Below are 20,408 nucleotides of genomic sequence, written 5' to 3'. Positions count from 1 at the left end.
AAATGCAAGCTGAGCCTGAGGCAGAGACCCAGCTCCACAGGGAGCCAGGGAGCCAGTGGGGGAGGGGTGGGCACCCAGCACCAAGGCAGCCTAGATCCAGGCTCACCTGCGCTCCACACCCAGGCTCACCTGCGCTCCACACGCCTGTGGCCTCTGGGGTTCTGAGTACCCAGCAGCGCGGCTCTGTGCAGTGGGAATCACCTGGCCGAGTCTCAGACACTGCACGTGGAAAGGTTCTTGGCCAAACCAACCCCAGCCTCTCCCAGCCAGGGGTTCTGGGGGCACCTGCAGAGGGCGGGGGCGTGTCTGAGCACATGCAGCCACTGGGGCCACAGACCCCGGGGCCTGGTGCTGCCACACCTTCCCCTGTGCCCAGAGAAGCCCCGACAGCTCCGTGGTATCTGAAGATCTCAACCTCAGCACCACAACTTTGCACACAGCACAAACCACAGCAAACTCAAGGGAGCAGGTCCGGCCCGTGGGCTGGCAGTTTGCAACCTGGTGTGTGCAAACTTCTCCTAAGACGGCAGGGGGACTCCTGCCTGCTCCTGGTGTCCCGGATGTCTGGGGAGATCCCAGCACGGCCTCTGTCCTGAGGACTCCTCAGATGTCTCGTCCACTGCTGGGAGCTTCGCAGCCATAACCTCACTCACTCTGGCCCCAGCCCTGGGCGGCAGGGTGACCACCACCATCTCAGGGAGGGGACCGCGGGTAAGGTCAATGCAGGATGTGGGACACCCAGGAGAGGCTGGACTGCTGACCTTGGGTGGAGCCGAGAGCTCAGCAAAGGGAAGATGGCTGCAGTTGGCACTGGGGCTTCCCTGTGTCAAGAGAACAAGAGGGAACTCTGGGAGGTGCAGGTGCTCCCGGCATGGCTGCTCCTGGGTCTCCCTGAGGACAAAGAAGGGGACAGAGAGCCCCAAATCAGGGTCAGGGCCTCCCCGAGGGAGAGGGACAGAGAGGCAAGGAGAAGGGGCAAGGACAAAGGAAAAGGCCAGTAGGGGTCACAGGAAGGAGCCAGCTCCCCCACAGCCCAGGACCCACAGACGGCTGACAGCTCCCAGAACCTCGCCCAGGCTGCCGATGGCACCTAAAGACCCAGCACTACCCAGCAGCCAGGGGAGGTGGGAACTATTCTGAGTGCTTCCCGGGTGGGGGCCACCCTCCACGGCAGGGACTCCTATTGCTCACACCCCCTTGACAGAGATGGAATCAGAGGCCAAGAGGCAGGGACACCAAGGTGGGTAGCAGCGGGCAGTGGAGCCAGGACTCAGCCCAGGCCCTGGACCCGGTGTGGCTCCAAGCTGCCTCCTCCAGGCTCCCAGCGCTCCGATCTCTGTGTGAGGCCACAGGTGCCCGAAACCAACACTAAGTCCTTCATGTTTTTCCATTCACAATTTATTGACCTAATGGATTTCTGTTAACTCATAAATCTGTTCATTCTGGCACAGTGCAGTAGTACAGGGCAATCCATGGGCACCAACAGAGACACGAAGTTCTTCCCAGGCAGCAGCTGCTCCCCGGGGACGGAGGAGCCACAGGGTCCTGTCTGTGGGGCAGCGAGGATGAGGGACCTTCGAAATGTGTTCTGGAAGGGCGAGGATTCTGAAGCTGGGCATCTCAGAGTCCATCTTCCCGTGGACGATCATGGTGACCTGGGGCAGCCAAAGAAGCCACGGGGTCCTGTCCTTGGGGCAGCGAGGACGAGGGACACTCTACGCTAGAGAGCACCGAGGCAAGGATTCTGGAGGCTGGACGTCTCAGAGTCTGTCTTCCCATGGAAGATCGTGGTGACCTGGGGGCACCAGAGACACAGCTCAGCTGCAGCACCTGCTGTGTAGACCGTTTGGTGGCCCCAGGACCCTCCTGCAGATGAGAGGTCAGAGGGCTTGACCAGGGACAAGCTTACATGTGGGGAACGTGGGCCTTGGCATGCAATGGCCTGGTCCCTTGTCCCTGTCCCTGTGGGTGAGTCCCTTACCACCAAGAGGTCCTTCCACAGGAAGTCTTCTTGCTGGTGCAGATCAGGTTTCTGGGCTTCTTTGGATCCTAAACCTTGTAGAGCCACCCAGACTGGGCAGTAGTTACCTGTGCAGGGGAGAGAGGGGCCCACACTGCCACTGCCCCTCCCCTGCAGACATGGGAGACCCCAACAGAGTCCCCCGCAGGCAGAACATCGCAGTAACAACCCTTTCTCCCACCCCCGTGCAGACAGCACCTGTCCCACCTGACAGCCTTCTCAGCTCATCCAGGAGCCGCCATGACACCTCCTGCCCCGCTCTGCTGAGGGACGCGGGAGCCACTGGGACACAGAGGGCTTGGGGGACCGGCAGTAAGTCCCCGCCCTGGGAAGTCCCCATCCAGGATGCGATTCTGGCCTCGGGATTCTTCTCCCTCTCCCGGGGCTCCCAGGAAGGCAGACGAGTGGTGCACAAATGAAAATGCAACAACAGAAATCAAATGAACAGAAATCAAAACACAAAAATGAACAAACTCACTCTGCTCCCGTCACCAACAGAAAACATGAACTGTATGTACTACACCACACCAACAAGGAGACTGCTCTAGTGGAATAAAATGTTAAATGAGAAAACACTAAATGAATATGAATGGTGGCAGGAAACAAAATAAAATAGAAAAAGTACAAAGTAATCACAATGGAAGAAGAAAAAACAAATTTGACCAAAAAGGAGGAGCAGGATCCGATTCTTCCTCCGGATTCCTCTCCCTCTCCAGGGCTCCCCCAGGAAGGGTCAGCAGGGCTGACGTCTGGGAGACCCTGAGCCAGCAGCTGACACAGATCAGCTCTCACGGCTCTGACTCCTTGAGCACAAACGAAGATGAAACAAACAGAAATCAAATGAACAGAAATCAGAACACAAAATGGACAAAGTCAGCTCACATCACCAACAGAAAACATGAACTGAATGAACTCAACTAGACTCACAACTGAGACCGACCCTATCGGAACCGTTAAAAGTGAGAAATCACAAATAAATCAGTAATAAAGCACAAAGAAAAAAATTCCAAGAATCTGAACTATATAACAAGTAATGCAGATGGCCTCATGGTTTTATTTTTAAAAAAAAGGAATAAAAAAGAGAAAAAAAACACAGAATGAAAAAATAGAAACCCAACAATGGGAGAAAATACAAAGAACAACCACAAACAAGAGGAAGCCAATGAAAAAGTGACAACAAATCCAAATGGAAATGAAACATCCAAGGAAAATCAGTAAGAAAGGGAAAAAGACTATAAATGCTGGAGGAAAAAAATAAACAAAATAAGTAAGAAAACAAAATAATCAAAATGGAAAAAGAAAAAACATATTTGACTAAAACAGCAGCAGGAGGAAAAAAAACAAAACAAGGGAAACACAGGCAGCTGTTCCCAGCCCCGGGTCACCGGGACAGCCCTTCCTGGGCCAATGACAGAACCCAGGCCCAGCCAAGGCTTTGTGCAGGCAGCGGGCATGACATCACAATGGTGCCCTCTGATGTCAGAGCAGGAAACCGCAGCCGGTGCTGCCCTCTGCTGGTTCGCACAGGAACCTTTCCACTTGAGTGAGACAAAGACCGCACAATTCTTTCTTAGGTTGAAGAGAGTGATTTCAGTGTTTTTGAAATTAAACCCTGTAGGATATTTCGAAACCTTTTCATTTCTAGTCTTAGCATCTTTAATAATTTTGCCTTTTGCAGACTCAATGGATCCACTCCTTTCTCTTCAACCCCTGAATGATCGCCTCAAACCATGGTGCAGCGTCACTGGCATCGCGACGCTACATCAAATGTTCTGTCACTCAAGTCAGCGGTGCTGTGACGGAGCTGTAAAGCCACGGCTCACGGGGCCTGCGTCCCGTACCAGTGTCTGTTCACGTCCCAGCTGCTCACTTCTCTGTTTAAAAGGATTTCCTTACTTATTCAAAGGCAAATAGATAGAGAGGAGGACAGAGACAGGGAGACAGTGGAGAGAGAAATGTCAGAACCACTAACTCTGTACACAAAACCCACAACAAACATGACTGACCTGGGCCATCCCACAGGCCACAGTGTGCAACCTGGTGGGGAAACCTCTCCTACAGAGCCTGCAGGTGTGGTGGACTGAGAAGGCCAGGCCAACATGGCCACGGGCAACAGGCTGTGATTGGATGGCTTCAGAAACTGCCTGGCTACAGACTGTGATTGGTTAGGGCATAGACCGCCCCTTGACCGGATTGGCTGCCTTGGCTATATAAGCTGTTGTAGCACCTGAAATAAACGAGTCTGCAGGCTACCTGCCTCAGGCCTGCTTTCACCTGACTCCCGGGGTCTGTGTGGTGACTCCGTGCCTCTTGCCCCCACCGTGCTCCTCCTCCCAGAAACAAATCCACTGCAACATGAAGGGGGGGCGTTCCTGCAGGTCCTGGTGTCCCGGATCTCGGGGGAGACCCCAGCACAGCCTCTGTCTGCCCTGAGGACTCCCCTATGGGCTCGTCCCCTGCTGGAGCTTCGCAGCCATAACCTCACTCACTCTGGTCCCAGCCTGGGAGGCAGGATGACCACCACCATTTCCCAGTGTGGGGGCTGTGGGTCTGGTCAATATGGGATGTGGGACACGCAGAGAGGCAGGAGTCCTGGGCAGGGGTACAGCTGATAGGTCAGCCAAGGGAAGACAGCCACAGTAGGCACTGGGGCTCCCCTGTGTAGAAGAACAAGAGGGAACTCTGGGAGGTGCAGGTATTCCTGGCCTGGCTGCTCCTGGTTCTCCCTGAGGACAAAGAAGGGGAGAGAGAGCCCCAAATCAGGCTTGGGGCCTCCAACACGGGAGGGACAGAGAGGCAAGGAGAAGGGGCAAGGACAAAGGAAAGGCCAGAGGGGGTCACAGGAAGGAGCCAGCTCCCCCACAGCCCAGGACCCACAGACGCTGACAGCTCCCAGAACCCCGCCCGGGCTGCCCATGGCCCCTAAGGACCCAGCACCACTCAGGAGCTCAGGAGAGTTGGGAACTATTCTGGCTGCTTCCTGGGGTGGGGGCCACCCTCCACGGCAGGGGCTCCTATTGCTCACACCCCCTTGACAGAGCCTAGAGACAGAGCCTCAGGGGGTGGGACACCAAGTCGGTGGCAGCCATGGGCACTGGAGCCGGGACTCAGCCCAGGCCCCGGGTGCGGCTCCAAGCTGCCTGTCCAGGCTCCAGTGCTCCGGTCCCCGTGTGTGACCACAGGTGCCTGTCACCGACACTGAGTCCTGATGATTTTCCATGCACATTTCTCGACATCACATCTGTCATAAATTACAATCAGGCACTTTGCAGGCAGCAGAGGCGGTAGTGCAGGGACATCTGTGAGCACCCACCCAGGGCTACAAGTTCTTCCCAGGCAGCAGCTGCTCCCCGGGGGACGGAGAAGCCATGGGGTCCTGTGCCTGGGGCAGTGAGGACGAGGCACACTCCACACGGGTCTCCAAGGCAGCACCCACACGCTGTCCAGGCAACAGACTCTGGGAGCTGACATCACCTGGTTCCTCTAGTGGCAGTCCCCGGAGCCCTCAGAGCACTGAGCCCCAGGGTGCTGGGCTCCCCACCTCCTGTCATGGACGCCTCAGGCCCAGGCGTGCCCTGCGCTGAGCAGTTTCCTGCACACACGTGCGGGTGCTGGCAGAGGCCGAGGCCGCCCCTCTGGAGATGAGGACCCTGGGGTGGGGGGCAGGAGTCAGCCAGGGCGGTGCTGTGTGCTCCCACCCTGGAGGAGCTGCAGCCTGCCAGGGCGGGACCACACACCCACGGCCACAGCACACAGGACACACAGAAGACCTGTCCACCTCCCTCTCTCCACTGCCCGTGGCCCTGGCCCCTCCTGCCAGCCCTGGGCACAGGAGGCACAAGCACCAGGCCACCAGCTCAGCCCAGAGCGCACTCCTGGTCCTGCCCTCAGGGTGGCCCTGCACCTTGCAGACCCAGAAGGCACCCGTTCTCCTGAGACCTCCCCACGTCCACGTGTGGGTGTCAGAGGGGACTGGAATTTGACGAGGCAGAACCTAACTGGGGCCTAATCAGTGGTCCTGCTGCCCTGCCCCAAGAGGACACCCTCAGCCCACGCCTGCTCCTAGCAATGCCCATGCTCACAACTCATGAAATACCCACACCACCGCAAGACCCAGACGCAACCTGTCCTGGGACCCAGGTGACTCAATATAAAATATTCCTAGTGCTTAACACCTGAATCTCCCCAGGGACATGCCCGGACTGCTCCTTCCACCCAGCAGCTGGTTCTAATCCCGGGGCGAGTGTGGAAGGAGCCGCCCGCTACCACACCCCTAAGTGTGTAGCTAGTCAGTGGATGCCTGTGCAGGGGGCAGCTCCCAGGTCTCTGTCCACCCAGCCACATGGGCCCTTTTGGTTTCAGGGTCCAGAGCAGGGATCCACAGAGGCTCTGAGGACGCCTGACTGAGGTCCTTGTCCCCCACCCACCTGGGAGCTTTAGAACCACAGAAACCCCAACCCCATCTCTCCCCACCTCTCTACCCAACAATGTTCCTCAGAGGATTCAAAATCTGGTCCAGCCAGGGTGTCCAAGTAGCCAAACACATGGTGCAGGAGGTGGTACAGGGCAAGGGGTCTGTCACAGGGAGGGGCTCACCTGTAATGGGGGCTGCCAAGTCCCAGAGGCAGCTGTCTGCTAAGTAGGAAACCAGGAGAGCTGGGAGCGGGCACAGATCAAGTCCACAGGACCCTGCACAAGGAGTCGCCGGGGTTCTTGGCTTCAGGCTGCAGCCGGGAGTCCCAGGTCACGGGTGTGAGTTGCAGAGTGGAAAAGCCACAGCACCGGGGGCTCTGAGCCTGAGGGGGAGCACTGAGACGCGCAGGCTCCATGAGAGCCCCGAGCTCGCCCCTGCCCTGCGGCCCTGTTCTCTCCGAGTTCTGGGTGGGCTGGATGGTGCTGCCCACGGCGAGGGTGGGTCCCTAAGGTGCTGGAGGCACTCATCTGGGTTCCACAGAAACTCACAGACACCCCGGGTGCTCAGTCTTTCCCATCCCGGGGCAGGAGAGGGGGTGCTCAGCACCTGCCGAGGTCTGAGGCTCCACCCTGGGCCCGGCTCCCCCTGCCTCCCCAGATCCAGTCATTGGTGATGCCCGGAACAACCGTCCCAGGACAGTGGCCAGCGTCAACAAGGAGTCACAGAACCTAGATCCTAAAACACAGCTTTGTGTTTGGACATTGATAATTCAATTAAACATCACTAGCCACCTCTTTCTACCTCCAGGAGGAAGAACAAGGACACCATGGGAAGCCTTCTCAGGTGCTAAAAAATTTCACAGGAAAGGAGTCCTCAGAACCTGCTCCTGATGCGTGAATCACTTCTGTATCATGATGCTCTTCTCAGATACACTCCACTCCATGCACTGGCCTAAGGACGTTCCTCTGTCACAGGTGGAGCTGTCTCCTCCACACTGAGCCCCTGGGCCCAGGGCTGGCAGCTGCTCCCGGGTGCTGACGCCCCGGCTCTGCCCCAGCTGCTCCCTGGGTGGGGCAGGAATCAGCAGCCACCTGGGCCTGGGAGGAACCGCTCACTGGGGAGGGGCCTGGCTCTTCCTCTTGGCCTCAGTTTCCCTGTTTGTGAAGGAGGGGACAATGCCCACAGCCCAGGTCTGCAGGGGTGGGGCTGAGGCAGTGAATGCAAGCTGAGCCTGAGGCAGAGGCCCACTCCACAGGGAGCCAGGGAGCCAGTGGGGGAGGGGAGGCAGCCCCTGGACCTGGAGCCTCAGCCCCCCTCTCCCAAGGGAGGGAATTGCTCTGCCTCCCTGGTGTCAGGGAAGGGCACACAGGCAGACTGTCACGTGGGCGTCCAGATGCCAGAACTCGCTTTCCCTGCACACACAGGAGGAGGAGGGGCCTGGGGATGGACGTCCCCAGGGACAGCCCTGAACCACTGAAGATCAGGGACACTGGGCCCCTCCCCCACAACCCTGGGTCACTCTGCCTGGTGTCTGTGCCCGGATGGGGACAGAGGCTTTGACCTGAGTTGTGGACCAGACTTGGTGGGCTGATCTTAAGCAGTCACCTTTTAGCCTTCAGTCTTTCCTAAATAGTAGACCCCGTCTGTCCAGTGCTGTCCTGGGGTGCACGTTGGGCACCCTCCAAGGCACCCTATGCCAGGCTCACCTGTGCCCCCACCCTGTGGGGTCTGGGGCTCTGGTTCCCAACAGCGCCACGCAGCCAGGATGTTGCAGCCCCGGCCACACTAGCACTTCCTACTCAGGCTCACTGGGCCTGCGTCAGACCCTCCCTCCGCTCTCCCAGGGCTCGGTCTGCAGACGCCCTGGTGGGGGAGAGGAAAGCCAGGGAGAAAGAAAGGGATCTGAGTCCAGTGTCTCTGTCACTGTGCCATCTGCAGCCTCCCTGAGCCCAGCTCTCACACAGTGAGCTTGATAGAGACAGGTGTGCACCTAGAACCAGTGTGCGGGACGCCTCACAGGGTCACGCCCACAATGCGTGAGATACGTCAAAGGAAGGCTCCATAAAATAAGACATGAAAGACAAGACAGGCAGGAAGGAAGTGTTTGGGGCTGGCACTGAGGCGTGGTGGGTAAAGCCGCTGCTTGCTGTGGCCAGATCCCATCTGGGTGCTGGTTTGAGTCCCAGTTGCTCCACTTTGGGTCCAGCTCTCTGCTATGGCCTGGGAAAGCAGTAGAAGATGGCCCAAGTTCTGCACCCTTGTGGGAGACTCAGAAGAAGCTCCTGGCTCCCTGTCTCGGATCACCACAGCTCTAGTTGTTGCTGCCACTTGGTGAGGGAACCAGTGGATATAAGGGTGATTGAGAGAAAGACAGTATAACTCTGACTTTGAAATTAATAAATAAATCTTTAAAAGATGTATTTAAAAAAGTGTTTGCAATCACAAAGAATTGGTGTTGGTGACACATGAGGACCTGCCAGTCGTGACAGGACCTCAGAATCCACAGCTGCCGACACAGCCACAGGCAGAGAACGTGACCCAGCATACTGCTGGACACCCACACGGCCTGCCCACACAGACGCTCCACGTTGCAGGGAATGTGACCAATGAATGCGGTCCAATGAATGTGACCCCAGCACCAACACCCCCATCGTCTGCACGGACAGCGCTCATCCTGCCTGCTGGCAGTGTGGGGTGAGAGCCCTCCAGAGCCTCTGCACAAGGGGCCGGGGCACGGCCTTCCTAACAAGCCAGGTACACTCGGCCTCTGCATGAACCCGCCCACTCCCAGCTGTGTCCACCAGAGACCCTCTCGGGGCTGCGTGTGCAGGGTGTGTGCCAAATCCTGCACAGGCACCGTGCCGAATCCTGGTGTCCATGCTAAGACACCACCCTGTGGAGACAGGAAGGGGCGGTTCCAGTGGGCACTGTGAGAGCCGAAGGACCCAGGCCCCGAGGAGCAGCCTCCAGGATCAAGTGACTGCAGTGAGCCCGCCCAGGCCACACCTGAGCCACATGTGCTCTGCTGGTTACCCACACCCACGCTGCCTCCTCACAGCCTGTGCCCACGTCACAGATGCCGGCCCCCACACAGATGCTGCACGGCCAAGGACACCAGGCACAGACAGGAGAACCAGGACTCCAAGCAGGGCGGCCTGGCCCTGACCTGGGTTCTTAACCACGGTCGTCCTCAGCTCCTGATTGGACACACGGATGCGCAGTAAGAGGTCTGGAAAGAGACTCCCCAGGGCGCTGGGTCAGGAGCATGCGCCCTGCGGCTTCCCCTCTGTGCAGCGTGCAGTCGTGGGACTGGGCTTTGGGAAGACAGAAACAAGTTCTGCAGGGCTAAATCAGAGGTGCTGCCGCCCTGCCCCAGGAGGACACCCACAGCCCCAGGCCTGCTCGTAGCTGTGCCCAAACTCACGCCCCTAAAATCCCCCACACCAAGGCAAGGCCGCGCTCAGCGTTTCCTGAGACCCGGGTGACCACTACAAACTCTCCCTGATATGGAGCACCTGCGTCTCCCCGGGGAGATGCCCAGGCCTCTGTGGCTTCCAGCCCGCACGTGGTTCTAATCCCGGGGCGAGACTGGGAAGAGCCGCCCGCTGCCACGGCCCCGTTGGTGTGCAGCTGCTCAGTGGACGCCTGTGCAAGGGGTGGCTCCGGGGTTCCCATCCACCCCGCTCCAGGCGCCCTCTGGATCTGCACGAACCACTGCAGGGATCGCCAGGGCGCTCTGAGGACGCCAGACAGACAGCCTAGTCCTGGGCACCACCGGAAGCTTCCCGCACCACAGAACTCCCATGCCGGCCTCTCCCGCAGCAGTGCACCCAGCAAGGTAACCAGAGGATTCAGAATGCATCCCACCACCCTCTGCAGGGAGCCAGACCCACAGCACAGAGAGCCAGGCAAGGGAGGGGCTCACCTGGTGATGGCGCTGTGTAGTCCCAGTGCGCTCTGTCTGCAATGTGGGGAACCAGGAGCGCTGGGGGCCAGGCACAGACCCAGCCCGCAGGACCCCAACCCCCTGGTGTCCTTCTCAGACTCAGGCTGCACTGTGAGCCCAGGGTCCACGGGTTCAAGCTCCAGATCAGAAAGCCACAGGACCTGGGTTCTGACCCTGAGCTGGGAGAGCTAAGACCGCAGGCCCAGAGAGAGCCCAGCTCGCCCTTCCTCTGCCGCCCTCCTGTCTCCGAGGTCCCCACTGATGATGGTGCCGCCCACTCGGAGGTGGAGCCCATGCCTGCTCAGACTCCCATCTAGGATCCACACACTCCTAAAGCCGCATCCAGTTGCCCAATCTTCCCGTCTGGGGGCAGCAGAAGGGAGGGCCCAGCACCTAGGACACCCAGAGGCTCCACCCTGCACCCAGCTCTCAGGGCCTCCCCTTCGGTTTCAGGAGACACCGGACCGGGGCAACAGCCAAGGTGAACAGAGTCTTGGAACTCAGATGCTAACAAGGCCCTTCGCTCGAACATTCCTAACTTCATGAAACGTCACCTAGCCGACCTCTCTCTGCTCCACCTGGGGATGAAAACATGACATCAGGGAGGCCTTACCAGATGTTAAAGAAAATTCATGGGAATCATGGACTTGGACCAGGCAGCGGCACTGGGCCCACACTCCCAACCCAAACAGATTCCTCATGGCCACGGGGCTGGGGCTGCAGCACAAGACCCAGAGGCAGTTCATTAATCAGGTAGTGAGCAATTAACTAGTTAAGAGGTGCCCGACCGGCAGGTGTGGGGACTGAACTGGAGCCCTGGTGCTGATCTCCCCACCTCACTTCCTGTTGTCCAGCAATGATGCCACACCTGTCAGGGAGTGGGGTCCTCAGCACCTGCTCCAGTTCTGGGAGCTGCCTGACTCGTGACCATTTCTCTGTGATAATGCTGTCCTCACATGGACTCCACTCCATGCACCTGGCCTAAGGAGCTTCCTTCAGTCCCGGGAAAGAGTTGTCTCTGAACCTGAGCCCTGAGCCAGGTCCTGGCATCTGCTCCCAGATGCTGACGCCCAGGGCTCTGACCCCAGGGCTCCCAGGTCAGGGGAGGAACAGCGGCCACCTGGACTGGACAGGAACAGAGGACAGAGAAGGGGAGAGAGAGCCCCAAATCAGGCTCGGGGCCTCCAACAGTGGAGGGACAGAGAGGCAAGGAGAAGGGGCAAGGACAAAGGAAAGGCCAGTGGGGGTCACAGGAAGGAGCCAGCTCCCCCACAGCCCAAGACCCACAGAGGCTGACAGCTCCCAGAACCCCGCCCAGTCAGCTAATCGCCTCTAAGGACCCAGCCCTACCCAGCAGCCAGGGAAGTCTGGTGCTGTTCCGGGTGCTTCCTGGGAGGCAGGTGCTCCTGTCACTCACACCCCCTTGACAGACCCAGAAACAGAGTCCCAGGGGCTGGGAAACCAAGGCAGTGCCAGCCGGGGGCACAGGAGCCAGGACTCAGCCCAGGCCCCGGGCGCGGCTCCAAGCTGCCTCCTCCAGGCTCCCAGCGCTCCGCTCCCCGTGTGTGAGCACAGGTGCCCGAACCCACACTGAGCAATCATGTTTCTCCAGCCACAAATTTATGACCTAATGGATTTCTTTTAAACTCATAAATCAGTTAACTTGCAGGCACAGAGGCAGTAGTGCAGGGCAATGCATGGGCACCAACAGAGGCAACGAGGTTCTTCCCAGGCAGCAGCTGCTCCCCGGGGACGGAGCAGCCACGGGGTCCTGTCCTTGGGGCAGTGAGGACGAGGGACATTCAACACCTCTTCTGGAAGGGCGAGAATTCTGAGGCTGGGCGTGTCCGAGTTCATTTTCCTTAGGACGATCGTGGTGACCTCTGGGCAGCCAGAGAAGCCACGAGGTCCTGTTCAGGGGGCGGCGAGGACGAGGGACATTCAACACCTCTTCTGGAAGGGCGAGGATTCTGAAGATGGGCTGTTGGAGTCCTTCTCATGGTGGTCGATCGTTTCTCCTGGGGGCAGCCAGAGAAGCCACAGGGTCCTATCTGGGGGCAGCGAGGACGAGGGACACTCAACACCTCTTCTGGAAGGGCGAGGATTCTGAGCTGGGCGTCTAGGAGTCCATCTTCCAGTGGATGATCGTGGTGACCTGGGGGCAGGGAGAGAAGCTCGGGGTCCTGTCCCTGGGGCAGCGAGGAAGAAGGACACTCTACTCCTGGAGACCACTGGGACAAGGATTCTGAGGCTGGAAGTCTTGGAGTCTGTCTTCCCGTGGAACATGGGGAGACCTGGGTCACTAGAGACATAGCTCTGCCCCAGCATCTGCCGTGTAGACCCTATGGTTGGCCCAGGGCCCTCTTGGATTTGAGAGGTCAGAGGGCTAGGGCAGGGAGAAGCTGACAAGTGGAGAACACGGGCCCTGTCATGCCATGGCCTGGTCCCTGGTTCCTGTCCTGTGACACCCCAGGGTACTTTGGTAACAAGGCCACAGACCAGCAGAGAGGTGGCAGGTGACTCATCCAAGCCAGAGGAGATGCCCACCCTGGTGCTCAGCCCCCCGAGGACAGACACGGGGAGGCAGTGCTGGCAGCACAGAGCTGCAGTGATGCCAGCGCCCCTGCCAGGCCCCAGCACAGCCCTGGCTGCTGGCCTGGTCTGGAGCTCACGGCCGGGACCTCCGGGACCTCCGAGCCCGGCAGCCACAGAGGGGTCCCCTCTCTCACGTGCTCACCCCCCGTCGGGCACTGTGCAGGACCTTGTGTGCCAGACTCATGGGGCCACTGTGGCCCTCAGAGACACCCATCTCCCAGGGGGCACGGTGAGGCTCCAAGGACTGGGGGCCTGGCTCGAAGGTCAGGGGCTCTCAGGAGGGACGGGACCCGGACGTCTGAGTCTCAGAGGAGCAGATGCGCTCACCTCCGTCTGCGCCCATGGGGAATGGGCCAGGGGCCTACAGCACAGGAGCCATGGCCTGTAGGAAGGACAGAAACGCCCAGGACACGGTCTCCCTGCACCTGGCAGCCCCACCTCCACCTGCCCAGCGTCTGCGCTCCCTTGTCCAGGTGGGAGCTGCTGCATCTCCCATGGAGACCCCGGGGCAGACTGTCTGCCCTGAGGATGGGAAGGCGGTGAGGATGCTCCTAGACGCTCGGCCACACTGCCTGGCGCTGGGGCAGAGGGCAAGGACGAGCAGTGCAGAGACCTCGGCTCCACGTCTCAGGAGAGGGACCCCCGGCTGCTGCAGCCTGGGGCCTGTCAGGAGCTGCCGCGGCCTCTCCCCTCCTTAGACCCTGGTACAGAGCTGCACACAGCCAGCGCCCACGAGGGATGGCTCATGCTGCTGGAGCCTCCAGAACCTGCAGGGGTGAAGCCCACAGCCCCTCTGCACTCTCCCCTGACCGAGGAGGGCCATGGGCATCAGTGTGAGTCCCTCCCCCCTCCCCTATGCACCTGCTGCAAACCTGCACACAGATGCAAAGCCAATGGACACCCTGGCTGTCTGGGGTGACCCCGCCCCTCTGTGGGTGAGTCCCTCACCTCCAAGAGGTCCTTCCACAGGAAGTCTTCTTGCTGGTGCAGATCGAGATTCTGGGGCTTCTTTGGGTCTTGAACCTTGTAGAGCCACCCGGACTGGAATGTAGTTACCTGTGCACAGGACAGAGGGGCCCGCACTGCCATTGCCACTCCCCTGCACAAAGAGTCTGTGCAGGTGAAAGTCTCCCACAGGCTGATTCTCGCATTAAAAACCCTTTCTCCCTCCCCTGGGCAGACAGCACCTGTCCCACCTGACAGCCTTCTCAGCTCGGGCCCCAGGAGCCGCCATGGACACCTCCTGCCCCGCTCTGCTGAGGGACGCGGGAGCCACTGGGGACACTGAGGGCTTGGGGGACCGCAGTCAGGCCCACCCCGGGAAGTCCCCATCCAGGATGCGATTCTGGCCTCGGGATTCTTCTCCCTCTCCCGGGGCTCCCAGGAAGGGAGACGAGTGGTGCACAAATGAAAATGCAACAACAGAAATCAAATGAACAGAAATCAAAACACAAAAATGAACAAACTCACTCTGCTTCTGTCACCAACACAAAACATGAACTGAATCAACTACACCACAGAAACAACGGAAACTGTTCTAGTGGAATAAAATGTTAAAATGAGAAAAAACAAAATGAATATGAATGGTGGCAGGAAACAAAATAAAATAGAAAAAGTACAAAGCAATCAAAATGGAAAAAGACAAACAAATTTGACCCAACAGGAGCAGCAGGATCCGATTCTTCCTCCGGATTCCTCTCCCTCTCCAGGGCTCCCCCAGGAAGGGTCAGCAGGGCTGACGTCTGGGAGACCCTGAGCCAGCAGCTGACACAGATCAGCTCTCATGGCTCTGACTACTTGAGCACAAAAGAAGATGAAACAAACAGAAATCAAATGAACAGAACTCAAAACACAAAATAGACAAAGTCAGCTCACATCACCAACAGAAAACAGGAACTAAATGAACTCAACTAGACTCACAACTGAGACTAACCCTATCGAAACAGTTAAAAGTGAGAAAACACAAATAAATGAGTAAAAAGCATAAAGAACCAAATCCCAAGAACCTGAACTGTATAACAACCAAACCAGATGGCCTTACAGTCTTATTAAAAAAAAAGGGGGGGGGAGTGAATAAAAATGAGAAAAATACTCAAAGTGAAAAAACAGAAACCCAATAATGAGAGAAAATATAAAGAACAACCACAAAGAAGAGGGAAGCCAATGAAAAAAGTGAAGAAAAAATACAAATGGAAATTAAATATCCAAATAAAATCTATAAGAATGGAAAATATTATGAATGCTGGAGGAAATAAAAATAGAAAAAATTAACAAAAACAAGATAATCAAAATGGAAAAGGAAAAACAAATTTGACCAAAACAACAGCAGCTTGAAGAACAAAAACAAATCAAGAAAACAAACAGGCAGCTGTTCCCAGCCCCGGGTCCCCGGGACAGCGCTTCCTGGGCAAATGACAGAACCCAGGCTAAGCCAAGGCTTTGTGCAGGCAGCGGGCATGACGTCACAATGGCACCTTCTGATGTCAGAGCAGGAAACCGCAGCAGGTGCTGCCCTCTGCTGGTTGCACAGGAACCTTGCCACTTGAGTAAGACGAAGACTGCACAATCCTTTCTTATGTTGAAGAGAGAAACATCAGTGTTTTGAGAAATTAAACCCTGCAGAATATTTTGAAACCTTTTCATTTCTAGTATTAGCATCTTTAATAATTTTGCCTTTTGCAGACTCAATGTATCCATTCCTTTCTCTTCAACCCCTGGATGATTGCTCTCAAACCATGGTGCAGTGTCACTGGCATCGCGACACGACATCAAATGTTCTATCACCCAAGACACTGGTGCTGGGCAGTACTGTGTCTGCTCCCACCCTGCTGAGCTGCAGCCTACTAGGGCGGGACCGCACTCCCACAGCCAGAGCAGAGCCCACAGGGTCCCCAGGAAGCCCCTTCTCCCTCCCTCTCTGCTGCCCGTGGCCATGGCCCCTCCTGCCAGAACTGGGCCAGGGAGTCACAGCACCCGGGCCACCAGCGCAGCCCAGAGCTCAGGCCTTCCCTTGGGCTGAGCATGGACCTCGAAGCCCCGGTAGCACCCGTTCTCCTGAGACCCCCGCAGCCCACGTGGGTGTCAGAGCGGACTAGGTTTGATCAAGGAGAAACAAAACTGGGGCCTAATCAGGGGTCCTGCTGCCCCTGCCCCAAGAGGACGCCCACAGCCCCAGTCTGCTCTTCCCTGTGCCCAAAACCACACCCCACATAACCCGCACACTACCCAGGGCCCAGGTTCAACATTTCCTGGGACCTCTGCGAGTCAGTGGAAAACATTCCTGATATTTAACACCTGGATCCTCAAGGGGCGATGCCCAGGACTCTGTGGCTTCCAGCCAGCAGGTGGTTCTAATCCCGGAGGGGTGTGGGAGGAGCTGCCCGCTGCCACAGCCCCTTCAGTGTGCAGCTGGACAGAGCACGCCTGTGTCAGGGGCAGCCCCCAGAGCCCCACCACCCAGCCACGCGAGCCCTCTTGGTTCTCACAGTCCACAGCAGGGATCCGCAGAGGCTCTGAGGACGCCTGACAGAGGTCCTTGTCCCCTGCCCCACATGGAAGCCTCCAGAACCCAGAAATCCCAGACCCCACCTCTCCCCCACCTCTTCATCCAGCAATGTCCCCAGAGGATTCAGAATCGTCATGCCACGGTTCCCGGGAGCCAGAGAGGGTGCAAAGGAGGGGTGCAGAGGAGGGGGTCTGTCAGAGGAAGGGGCTCACCTGTGATGGCGGCTGCCAAGTCCCAGGGGCAGCCGTCTGCCAAGTAGGAAACCAGGAGAGCTGGGAGCAGATGCACACCGAGTCCCCAGGACCCAGGACCCAGCAGCCGCCGGGTTTTTCTCGGTCTCGGGCTGCAGCCGGAGTCCCAGGCCACGGGTGCGAGTTGCAGAGTGGAAAAGCCACAGCACCGGGGGCTCTGAGCCTGAGGGGGAGCACTGAGACGCGCAGGCTCCATGAGAGCCCCGAGCTCCCCCTGCCCTGCGGCCCTGTTCTCTCCGAGTTCTGGGTGGGCTGGATGGTGCTGCCCACAGTGAGGGCGGATCCCCTCGGGTGGTGGACACGCTCATCTGGGCCCCTCAGAAACTCACAGACACCCCGGGTGCTCAGTCTTTCCCATCCCGGGGGCAGGAGAGGGGGGCTCAGCACCTGCCGAGTTCTGAGGCTCCACCCCGGGCCCGGCTCCCCCTGCCTGCCCAGATCCAGTCATTGGTGATGCCCGGAACAACTGTCCAAGGCAGTGGCCAGGGTCAACAAGGAGTCACAGAAGCTAGATCCTAAAACACAGCTTTGTGTTTGCACGTTGATAATTCAATTAAACATCACTAGCCACCTCTTTCTACCTCCAGGAGGAAGAACAAGGACACCATGGGAAGCCTTCTCATGTGCTAAAAAAAAAATCACGGGAACGGAGTCCTCAGAACCGGCTCCTGATGCATGAATCACTTCTGTATCATGATGCTCTTCTCAGATACACTCCACTCCATGTACTGGCCTAAGGACGTTCCTCTGTCACAGGTGGAGCTGTCTCCTCCACACGGAGCCCCTGGGCCCAGGGCTGGCAGCTGCTCCCGATGCTGACGCCCAGGCTCTGCCCCAGCTGCTCCCTGGGTGGGGCAGGAATCAGCAGCCACCTGGGCCTGGGAGGAACCGCTCACTGGGGAGGGGCCTGGCTCTTCCTCTTGGCCTCAGTTTCCCTGTTTGTGAAGGAGGGGACAATGCCCCAGCCCAGGTCTGCAGGAGTGGGGCTGAGGCAGTGAATGCAAGCTGAGCCTGAGGCAGAGGCCCAGCTCCACAGGGAGCCAGGGAGCCAGTGGGGGAGGGGAGGCAGCCCCTGGACCTGGAGCCTGAGCCCCCTTCTCCCAAGGGAGGGAATTGCTCTGCCTCCCTGGTGTCAGGGAAGGGCACACAGGCAGACTGTCACGTGGGCGTCCAGATGCCAGAACTCACTTTCCCTGCACACACAGGAGGAGGAGGGGCCTGCGGATGGACGTCCCCAGGGACAGCCCTGAACCACTGAAGATCAGGGACACTGGGCCTCTCCCCCACAACCCTGGGTCACTCTGCCTGGTGTCTGTGCCCGGATGGGGACAGAGGCTTTGACCTGAGTTGTGGACCAGACTTGGTGGGCTGATCTTAAGCAGTCACCTTTTAGCCTTCAGTCTTTCCTAAATAGTAGACCCCGTCTGTCCAGTGCTGTCCTGGGGTGCACTTTGGGCACCCTCCAAGGCTCCCTATGCCAGGCTCACCTGTGCCCCCACCCTGTGGGGTCTGGGGCTCTGATTCCCCAACAGCGCCACGCAGCCAGGATGGAGCAGCCCCGGCCACACTAGCACTTCCTACTCAGGCTCACTGGGCCTGCGTCAGACCCTCCCTCCGCTCTCCCAGGGCTCGGTCTGCAGATGCCCTGGTGGGGCAGAGGAAAGCCAGGGAGAAAGAAAGGGATCCGAGTCCAGTGTCTCTGTCACTGGGCCATCTGCAGCCTCCCTGAGCCCAGCTCTCACACAGTGAGCTCGATAGAGACAGGTGTGCACCTAGAACCAGTGTGCGGGACGCGTCACAGGGTCACGTCCACGGTACGTGAGTGATACCTCAAAGGAAGGCTCCATACAATAACACATATGAAAGAGAAGACAGGCAAGAAGGAAGTGCTTGGGGCTGGCACTGAGGCGTGGTGGGTAAAGCTACCACCTGCTGTGGCCAGATCCCATCCGGGTGCTAGTTTGAGTCCCGCCTGCTCCACTTTGGATCCAGCTCTCTGCTATGGCCTGGGAAAGCAGTAGAAGAAGGCCCAAGTTCTGCACCCACCTGGGAGACTCAGAAGAAGCTCCTGGCTCCCTGTCTCATATCACCACAGCTCTAGCCGTTGCTTTCAATTGGTGAGGGAACCAGTGGATATAAGGGTGATTGAGAGAAAGACAGTATAACTCTGACTTTGAAATTAATAAATAAATCTTTAAAAAATGTATTTAAAAAAAGTGTTTGCAATCACAAAGAATTGGTGTTGGTGACACATGAGGACCTGCCTGTCATGACAGGACCTCAGAATCCACAGCTGCAGACACTGCCACAGGCAGAGACCATGACGCGACATCCTGCAGGACACCCACACGGCCTGGCCACACGGACGCTCCACGTTACAGGGAAGAGGGGGCCCATGAATGCGACCCCAGCACCCACACCCCAGCGTCTGCAGGGACAGCACTCATCCTGCCCGCTGGCCTGTGGGGTGAGAGCCCTCAGTGCCGCTGCACAGGGGGCCGGGGCACGGCCTTCCTAACAAGCCAGGTACATGCGGCCTCTGCATGAACCCGCCCTCTCCCAGCTGTGTCCACCAGAGACCCTCTCGGGGCTGCGTGTGCAGGGTGTATGCACACCTGCTCTGAGACCCCTGGGAGTTGTGAAAGTGGAGGCACCATGCCCAAATCCTTGGTGTCCATGCTCGGACACCACCCTGTGGTAGACAGGAAGGGGCGGTTCCTGTGGGCACTGTGACAGCCGAGGGACCCAGGCCCCGAGGAGCAGCCTCCAGGATCAAGTGACTGCAGTGAGCCCGCCCAGGCCGCACGTGCCCCACATGTGCTCTGCTGGTTACCCACGCCCACACTGCCTCCTCACAGCCTGTGCCCACGTCACAGATGCCGGCCCCACACAGACGCTGCACGGACACCAGGCACGGACACCAGGCACGGACAGGAGAACCAGGACTCCAAGCAGGGCGGCCTGGCCCTGACCTGGGTTCTTAACCACGGTCGTCCTCAGCTCCTGATTGGACACACGGATGCGCAGTAAGAGGTCTGGAAAGAGACTCCCCAGGGCGCTGGGTCAGGAGCATGCGCCCTGCGGCTTCCCCTCTGTGCAGCGTGCAGTCGTGGGACTGGGCTTTGGGAAGACAGAAACAAGTTCTGCGGGGTAAATCAGAGGTGCTGCCGCCCTGCCCAGGAGGACCCCACAGCCCCAGGCCTGCTCCTAGCTGTGCCCAAACTCACACCCCCAAAATCCCCCACACCAAGGCAAGGCCGCGCTCAGCGTTTCCTGGGACCCAGGTGACCACTACAAACTCTCCTGATACGGAACACCTGCGTCTCCCTGGGGAGATGCCCGGGCCTCTGTGGCTTCCAGCCTGCAGGTGGTTCCAATCCCGGGGCGAGACTGGGAAGAGCCGCCCGCTGCCACGGCCCCGTTGGTGTGCAACTGCTCAGTGGACGCCTGTGCAAGGGGTGGCTCCGGGGTTCCCATCCACCCCGCCCCAGGCGCCCTCTGGGTCTGCACGTCCCACTGCAGGGATCCCCAGGCACTCTGAGGACGCCAGACGGAGAGCCTTGTCCTGGGCACCACCGGAAGCTTCCCGAACCCCAGAACTCCCATGCCGGCCTCTCCCGCAGCAGTGCACCCAGCAAGGTCCCCAGAGGATTCAGAATCCATCCCACCACCCTCTG

The 20,408-nt window shown here is 58.5% G+C and overlaps 2 long non-coding RNA genes across 2 annotated transcripts; both read right to left on the bottom strand.

The window, feature by feature from the left end:
* Positions 1 to 1,386: 1,386 nt before the first annotated feature.
* On the bottom strand, positions 1,387 to 4,734 carry LOC138843978 (uncharacterized). Its single transcript, XR_011379242.1, has 3 exons — positions 2,228 to 4,734; positions 1,982 to 2,088; positions 1,387 to 1,795 (listed from the first exon to the last, which is right to left on the bottom strand). It is a non-coding gene; the product is annotated as an uncharacterized lncRNA (long non-coding RNA).
* A 7,257-nt stretch (positions 4,735 to 11,991) lies between these two features.
* LOC138843981 (uncharacterized) lies at positions 11,992 to 15,409 on the bottom strand. Its single transcript, XR_011379249.1, has 3 exons — positions 14,172 to 15,409; positions 13,924 to 14,031; positions 11,992 to 12,535 (listed from the first exon to the last, which is right to left on the bottom strand). It is a non-coding gene; the product is annotated as an uncharacterized lncRNA (long non-coding RNA).
* Positions 15,410 to 20,408: the final 4,999 nt, after the last annotated feature.

Source organism: Oryctolagus cuniculus, chromosome 10 (assembly GCF_964237555.1).
Source record: "Oryctolagus cuniculus chromosome 10, mOryCun1.1, whole genome shotgun sequence".
NCBI classification, from domain to species: Eukaryota; Metazoa; Chordata; class Mammalia; order Lagomorpha; family Leporidae; genus Oryctolagus; species Oryctolagus cuniculus.
This window is presented reverse-complemented; position numbering and strand designations above follow the sequence as displayed.